General features: G+C 32.4%; 1 long non-coding RNA gene across 1 annotated transcript; it reads right to left on the bottom strand.

Annotated features, from left to right (window-relative positions):
* Nucleotides 1-1,353: 1,353 nt before the first annotated feature.
* LOC127837983 (uncharacterized) lies at nucleotides 1,354-2,718 on the bottom strand. Its single transcript, XR_008029578.1, has 3 exons — nucleotides 2,620-2,718; nucleotides 1,958-2,494; nucleotides 1,354-1,818 (listed from the first exon to the last, which is right to left on the bottom strand). It is a non-coding gene; the product is annotated as an uncharacterized LOC127837983 (long non-coding RNA).
* Nucleotides 2,719-8,168: the final 5,450 nt, after the last annotated feature.

The following is an 8,168-nucleotide window of genomic DNA, read 5'->3' as shown; positions in this document are numbered from 1 at the left end:
GAAAGGTACAATAGTAAAAGTTAATTGTATCAGGCATACATGATTGGAATAAGAATGATTGATGCAAACGAACCAGTCTTATCTGAATTTCGCAAATACATGTAAACACATGAAGATTGTTTTCAAGGAACTTAATTTACTGACATTATGTCTTTTCGTCCAGTGCGTAAATTATAATCTTAAAAGTAATGTCTTAAGTAACTTAGTCGCAGAACAGCAGTCCTACCGATAATATTATCCGGTATCGTTTATGCAATATTTTTATTTTAAGAACTTTAAATAATATGTGAACCTTTGAACGTTCTTTAAATTGACAATATTTACTGAAAGTTTAATACAGCGGAATTCAAAATATACCTGAGCAGATATATAGACATTACAAATGTCTCGTCTCATGTTAAAATTAGTTTTGTAACTGACCAATCTAAATGTAACTAAATGTATTAATTAAGATAAAGCAAAGCGTTAGGTACGTTTTATTAAAAAAGAGTAAATACACATATTGATACATATTGCATCAGATTTTCAGATTATTATTTAAGATTTTTTTATTGTTTTAATATCAATAGTATATGAGATATTTAAACATATAGACCAGTTGAGTGTGAATTGTCAAAGATTTTTCAATCTTAATTCACAAATGAAACAATTTTTTCAAACAATCATTTTAAGACTTTATTCAAGTTTAAAATGCCACTTTATGTTTTAATTTAAACACCTGTAGTGTTGGCTCAGTTAATTGTTCTCGGACGACACATGTTGTTATGCAACAAAAATGATAACGATATAAAGATATTTTGATCATAATTCATGATTTTTAGGATATTTGATCATTTTAAAGGAGTGTTGTGTGTCTGTCTTGCATTGATTTGAATGAATAAGTTTTACGTTCGATAGAGTACTTAATCAAAAAGTCAAGCTTTATGGTAAATAAACTATTAAAGTCGCATTATTTTTTAAGTCACACACGTTTGTATCGTTAAACGAATGGATTATGAACATGACATATTGACCACAGATATATTTACAAGGCGGTGATTAGGTTTAATAATAACGAAAGTAATTAATACAAAATAAACTGTCAAACAAATCAGGAACTATAACTGAAAATTTACAAACACTGTAAGCAAAGCAAACGCAAAACAAATTTTAAAGAGTTTTCAAATAATATTGAGTAAATTGATTAATCAAATCTGACAAAAATAAAAAAGCACGTTTTAACATTTTGCAACCTATAGTTGATAAAACGATATTTCATTGAGTATAGTTAAACATCAACACAATGTATATTCTTTGCATTAATAATACAAAATAAATATACAGTAGTAACCATGATAGTATATTTTCAGTACAAAGTCCTTTATTCATGCCAGGTGATCAATAGCCAAACTATAACTATATTGCATGGCAATATATGGAGATTGAATTAGATGTTTAGACCTTATAGGTTATCCTAAACCTTACACCATTACATCGCAACAAGGTATTTAATATAACCTATATCAGTGCATTCAATCGGAAGAAATTAATTTTTATAGTATGGACACCAGGTCTATACACTTCAAAACTAGTTGCAACAATGTCTATATACACATATTTAGACAGTATAAATAAAACCCATATTATATGAATAATGCAACTCATACAAACATCAGACGAAACAAATTCGTAACAAATTGATACATGTTCCTCATCGGAAGTAACAACGAGTCTATATACTGTAGCACATTATATGGCATTGTAACATTAATAGTTCTGATAAACCCCTTTTCGCTGAACATAGTCCAATATCACATCATAGCAGAACTTGAACTGCATCTGCAAAAGACAATATGTCATTGTAAAAGTAGAGCACGTTTCGTAAAGTGTATACACATGCATTACTTAACTGGGTTTCAACTACTTTCTCAACTACACAAACAATCCGTGTACTTGCAAGTGTATCAAGTAAACATACCATGCTGCGGATGAGAAGGCTTTTTTCCGTACATCATTGTCTTGACTGATTGTAAAATGTTGATCTGCCCATTCTGTTGTAATATGCGATAAATCTCGTTCAATATAACAGCAACGACTCCGCATTTCTGGAATCCGCCGCTTCAAGTCATCGATTATCGGAAATAACGTAAACATTTGAACAATACGTGTTTTAAACTCTAAAGAGACAAAACGAATACATGTACACCTTAGTTTTTAATAATTAATATTTCGGGTTGGTATTCGAAAAATATTACATGTATACCAGCATACAACATTAGAAATTTCCAATATATAACATTTCAATAGGTAGGTATACGAGCTTGTTTTAACAACAAAATATGTCATCTAGCTCTACGTACTTGTCTAGTATCACTATTGGTGTGTCGTCTGACATTTCAGGCTGCCATGTTTGCACCGCCTCTATCATCTCAAGCACTTTTGTCCTGTCTGTCGGTATATCTACTCCTTTCCACGAAGACAGCACGAAGTGTTTTATGATTTTGTCGCGGCAAGTCTATTGTTTTGTATTTAAAAGAAAGATTTATTTTCAAAGTAAATAATAGCAATAATAGAAAAAAAAATGTTATAATTGAAATAAGTAAAAATAACACGATTACATAATTATTATCTTTAATGTACCTCCTGTGTCATGGAATAAGTTATTTCAACAAATCCATTTTGTTTTTCCTCTTTCATAACATATGTGCCTTTGTTGCATGTTCCCTGTCTTTTCTGTCTATTAGTATATGTTTCTAGCGATGTAAATAGAAAGGCTAATAAATATGTGTATTGAATGAATAACATCATTATTATATATATATATATATATATATATATATATATATATATATATATATATATATATATATATATGTATGTATATATATATATATATATATATATATATATATATAAGAAAATCATGTTATTATTAATTACTCGGGCTCTTAGGGACGCCTTATGGTGTGATACAAGGTCAGTAAATTAATATTAGGCGAGAGCGTAGCTCGGCCAAACATAATACACCAACGTGTATCACATAGTTCGGAGCTAAGAAGTCGCGTAACGAATTTAACTTTTTGTTTCAATGAGTAGGTCCATTTAACCCCGAAACGAACACAAAAATAAATTCGATAATTATCAAGGCATGCTTAGTAATGCCAAAAGTTGTTTGTATAAAATGACTTTTTTTAAAAACAAAAGTAAATATTACCAGTTCAATGTCATCCGATGAAAGATCAATCACCGTTATACAGCCAAGCTGTTCAAGACGTGACCAAACATTGCCAGCTGTTTCTCAGTTGGTTTGGGTAGCACAATCATACCCGTCTTTTCATTGAATGTCTGTGCAATATACGTACATTACTGTAAACGTTTCACATTTTATAAATAAGTTCATCAATCGCATTAAAGCATTTTCCTTTCTATCGATACGCTTTATGAAAAATGAAACAACACCATAATGTAAATCTCTACCAAATATGACAACCTTAGATTAAATCGATAACAGTGTTTATTACCTCACCTGAGCACAACGTGCTCGTTTTGAGCTCTAGTGAACACTATAGAAGTCACTTTGTTTGTCCAATCTTCATGAAACTTCGTCAGAACATATGTGATCTTGTGATAACGGGATATAGTTCGAAAATGGTTTCAATCTGTTTCAAACATGGCCTCTGGTGGACTTTAAAATTGCCCTTTTGGCTTAAGTAAAACATTGTTATCACTTTAGAAGTCATATTTATTTTCTAATCTTCATGAAACTTGGTCGGAACAGGTGTTGCAATGCTACCTCAGCTGTGTTTTAAAATAGTTCCGGTTTATTTAAAACCATTGTACTCATTGGGGCATTGAAGTTTTCCTAATATAACTAAAGTAAAACCTTCTTAACAATCTTGATGTTAGATGTATTGTCAAAGCGTCATGAAACTTGGTCAGAACAGTTTTTTATGATATTTAGCCAAGTTCGAAAATGATTCCAGTCTGTTAAAAACATGGCCACCAGGGGGCGGGGCGATTTTCCTTATATGGCTTTAGATGAACTTGTTAACGCTCTGTTGGCCAATGCAAGTGTCCAATCTTCATGCAACCTAGTCTGAACATTTGTCCCAATAAAATCTCGGCTTAGTATGGATCTGGGTCACGTGATTTAAAAAACTTGGTCACTAGATTAAATCTCAAAAAACATTTTATTGACACTCTTGAGGTCGCATTTTTTGTCCATTCATTCTGCAATTTGGTCATACACGTGTTCTTATATGTGATACCTCATATATCTCAAGTTCGAAAATAAAAATGTGATTAGAAATTATATATGTATGTGTTTATGAAGTACTTTTGTTATTCTCAGAATAGTTTGGTTCCTTCGGGTCTAAGGTGAGCACCTTACGGTCCATGACCCTTTTGTTAAACCACGTTCTCGTTTATTTAAATTCAATAGCATATTCTATTGAATAAGATGAATTAAACGTTTAATTTATGTGATGTGTAAATGCAAATAACAATAACTCGTATGTGTTGTTTCACATACAATATCAAATATGCTACATTAAACGTTTTACATTTGGGATCCCTGAAAACAATAAAACTTAAACAAACGAACCACATCATCAATTTACATCAACTTAAATAAATGAAAAGGTGTGTAGAATTTACGTACCGGGAGATAGATTTCAGCTGGCGGTTCACTCCACCTATAATGTTGGCGTCGATATGCATCTACTGCAAATTAAAGAAAAATATGTATACTTCATAACTTCACATTATGTGGATATTTAAGAAAACATAGTGTGTGTGTTTTTGTTTCAAAAATACGAAACGCGTCTTACTTTCAGCCACGTGTGCCCCAATGTTGCCATATTCTGTCTCTTGGATGGCCACTGGTTGCAAATGTCCCTCATTACTTTCAACACTACGCATACACAACTGAAATCCAAATTGTACAGCCCTTGTATTGAAAACAATCCGGCAAAAATACCTTATTAGCAGGCCGGCGACATGCAAGTTTAATTTGTACAAGTCCTTCATAGCCCGAAACACTTTCGCCTTTCAGTATTGTATATGTAATCATAAAACATCTGTACATTTATCCCATATGTTAGTTATTGTTTTTATTATAGTGTGTGTGTTGAAGTTTGTGCTATTAAGAAAAGTGTGCTCTTATTACATATATTATATACTTCTTGTTTTGTAATAAGTCATTGTACTTGGAAAAAGGGCGGATGAAAAGGGGTAGACAATGATTTTGAAATAAAGGATACTCATTTATTTATATCTGTTTTACTTCGAATTGTTTTTCCAGTCTTGTAGTTGTAAAAATACTGTCTTCTACAATCATGAACTGGTGGACACTTTCAAACTGTCTGGTTACCACGTGGTGTGTCCCAATCAGGAGAGCTTCCGCCAGGGCCTCGTGTAGGTAAGTGTATTGTTCCTGTATATAGACTAGTACAGTATTGGTGCAAAAAGTTGCAAAACTACAATACGGTTGTGAATGGGCCTTCATCAATGCGTATTTGTCATAAATATATCAGGTACGTCCTTTATTTATTCTAAACACTTTGAAGGCAACATATGTTCAACACCATCACAGGCGCAAATATTTGATAAAGAGATATTGATCGTTTAAAAGTACACATCAATTTACCTTTGTCTGGACCATGCTAACTCTTTGTTCGCGCAAACGCTTCGACAATCTGGAATGGTCTGACACAGTTTTCAAGTTGTGCTTGGGAAATAAGATTGTCGAGAGCAATAAATGTTCCTGTTCGCCCAACACCAGCGCTGTAAATACAATACGCATCTTCAGCGCATTTTTATCGAATGTTAAATGTAGCATAATTTCGTTTACTTGCAAAAACCCGGATCTATATCAATAAACATCAACGATCGTATGTTTGAAACTGATACTGGTTTACTTGCAGTGAACCAGAATGGGTGAAAGGTGCTCTTCCTGAGTATCCACCGCTCTCCAGAAGTCTACAAGACACCAGGCCGTGTCGGGAACACCTTGTCTGGCCACGATTTAAAATGAAACTGCTTGACCACCCTGGTATCACGTCCCTGTTGACCTCAATACAGTCAATATATACTTACAAATACCGAAAATATTAAAGTGAACGAAATCAAACAAATAATGAATGATCAAATTAATGCTTTCAAATATTTAATACTCGTTTGATACAACAAGTTTGGTGCAAATAAAAAATATAACCGCCTTTTGTAGACCGGGTGCATTACCATAACGAATTAAAACAGACCTTTGTGATTGTGAATGTCCTGATGTTGTAATCAAACATCTCCTCGACATCAACGTACTTGACGTCAATTCGTCCGTACCTGCACACACCGTTCAGTTCCTCGGGCCAATATTGCAAGCATTTCATCTGCATTATATATGTTTTGTAAGCACTCCTAACTTGTGTTTTATCGTACGAGATACAATATCAATGAGTCTCTAGCAGTCTTATACGTTTGTTATGATTGTCAACATGTATATCAACATTTATCACATATGAAGCACTATTTGTATGCTTATGTTTTGATTTAAATCACATGAACTGTAAACAAATATCAGGTATAAATTAAATACCGTTCCTGTTTCAATCAAATTCGTCAGCATCACAATCTTGTCTAACCTCTGCTGCCATATGATACGCCATAAGTCCTCTAAATTTTTCTCCGTTGAACCTTTATTAACGAGACTTGAAATATGTGAGTTATGCTAACCGGTGAGTTTAAATTGATACAATATATTTTGCGAAATATTTTTTACCGAAAAGCAAAATTTGCTTTACTAAACAAACGAAACATACGCGGAATATATTCTAATATGATGTGTGTTTGTTCAATAATTACGATGTTTTACTCACCCTGAGAAGCGATGAATTTTTGCCTTTTCAAAGCCCTGTATTTTAAAAAAATTAATTTAAGTATTCAATTACTTTGAGTGGTCTATTTTTCATATTTCAGATAATTTGCATTCATTAAATTATCTTTTAATGTATTGGATCATGCGATGTCTGTAACAATTCAGATGAAACAAATCATGAAAAGAAAATCATATCCATGATAATGATTACACTACACTGATATAACCAAACTAAAACGTTTACGTGTATATAGCTGGCGTTGATGTATTCAGATTCTCCATCGAACTCTATTGTCAACGGCACACGGTTATAGTCGTCTGAAAACAATTGAGCGAATGGTATATCATTAAGGACCGTTACGTAATAAGACGAATTTTTGGTTTAAAATATACATATATGATTATTGTAAGTGCTTCTGAAACAATAATATATTAATTGTATATGACGATAGTGTATTTTGAGTATTTTACCTTTAAATATTGTGTAACTGGACCTGATAAAATCCAAATAAACCTTAACTTACATGCATACATCTGCTTGTAGCGATTCCTGCCTTTGTTTTCTTCGGACGATGCTATGTCGTGCTTATGGATAAGCCCGCTTCTTAATTTCTTAAATATAATAAAATACTATTATTACGATAAGTTTAATAATGAAACATAAACTGATTTTTAAAACTTTATATTTGGACTATTAAATAGTCCAATATAAATAAAAATAATTTCCTACTTTAAATTCTTCTTCAAAGAATGTTGAACCACTTTGACATTTTTCGTGGATGAAGTCCCAGAGTTCATAATTTTTATTCCACGGCTAAGTGTCTTGAAGCTGTAGTAATCATGGTCATCACTAGGGACGGGATTCTCTTTGCCAGACAATAAACTGCTGACATCTACAATTTCAGTAGAAATTTTAAAACATTTTGCAAAGAACAAATGTTAAGCTCTATATAACATATTAACATGCTTGTTATAAAAAGTAAAATTATTTGCATATCGTTTACGTACGCCCTATGGTGCTTTTTGATAGTATGTGCCATCTTATATGTGCAATTCGGCGTTCATTGTTTATTTTCCGAAATGTTAATTATGATTTCCACTGCTCGATACGTAATCTTAGTTTAACTTATACATGTATTCATCTTAAATGAAACATTTTAATTATGTGCAGTTATATTTCAAAATATGTTCACGTATACTTGTTAAAGCGACTTTCGCTTTGCCTTCTCCGGAGACGTTTTCTCCATCATTAGCCCGATCGAGACGATCAAATCTCGTATAGACACTTGTCTCTACTTTTTGCCGATGTAGATATTTT

The sequence above is a fragment of the Dreissena polymorpha genome, chromosome 7 (genome assembly GCF_020536995.1).
Source record: "Dreissena polymorpha isolate Duluth1 chromosome 7, UMN_Dpol_1.0, whole genome shotgun sequence".
NCBI lineage: Eukaryota > Metazoa > Mollusca > Bivalvia > Myida > Dreissenidae > Dreissena > Dreissena polymorpha.
This window is presented reverse-complemented; position numbering and strand designations above follow the sequence as displayed.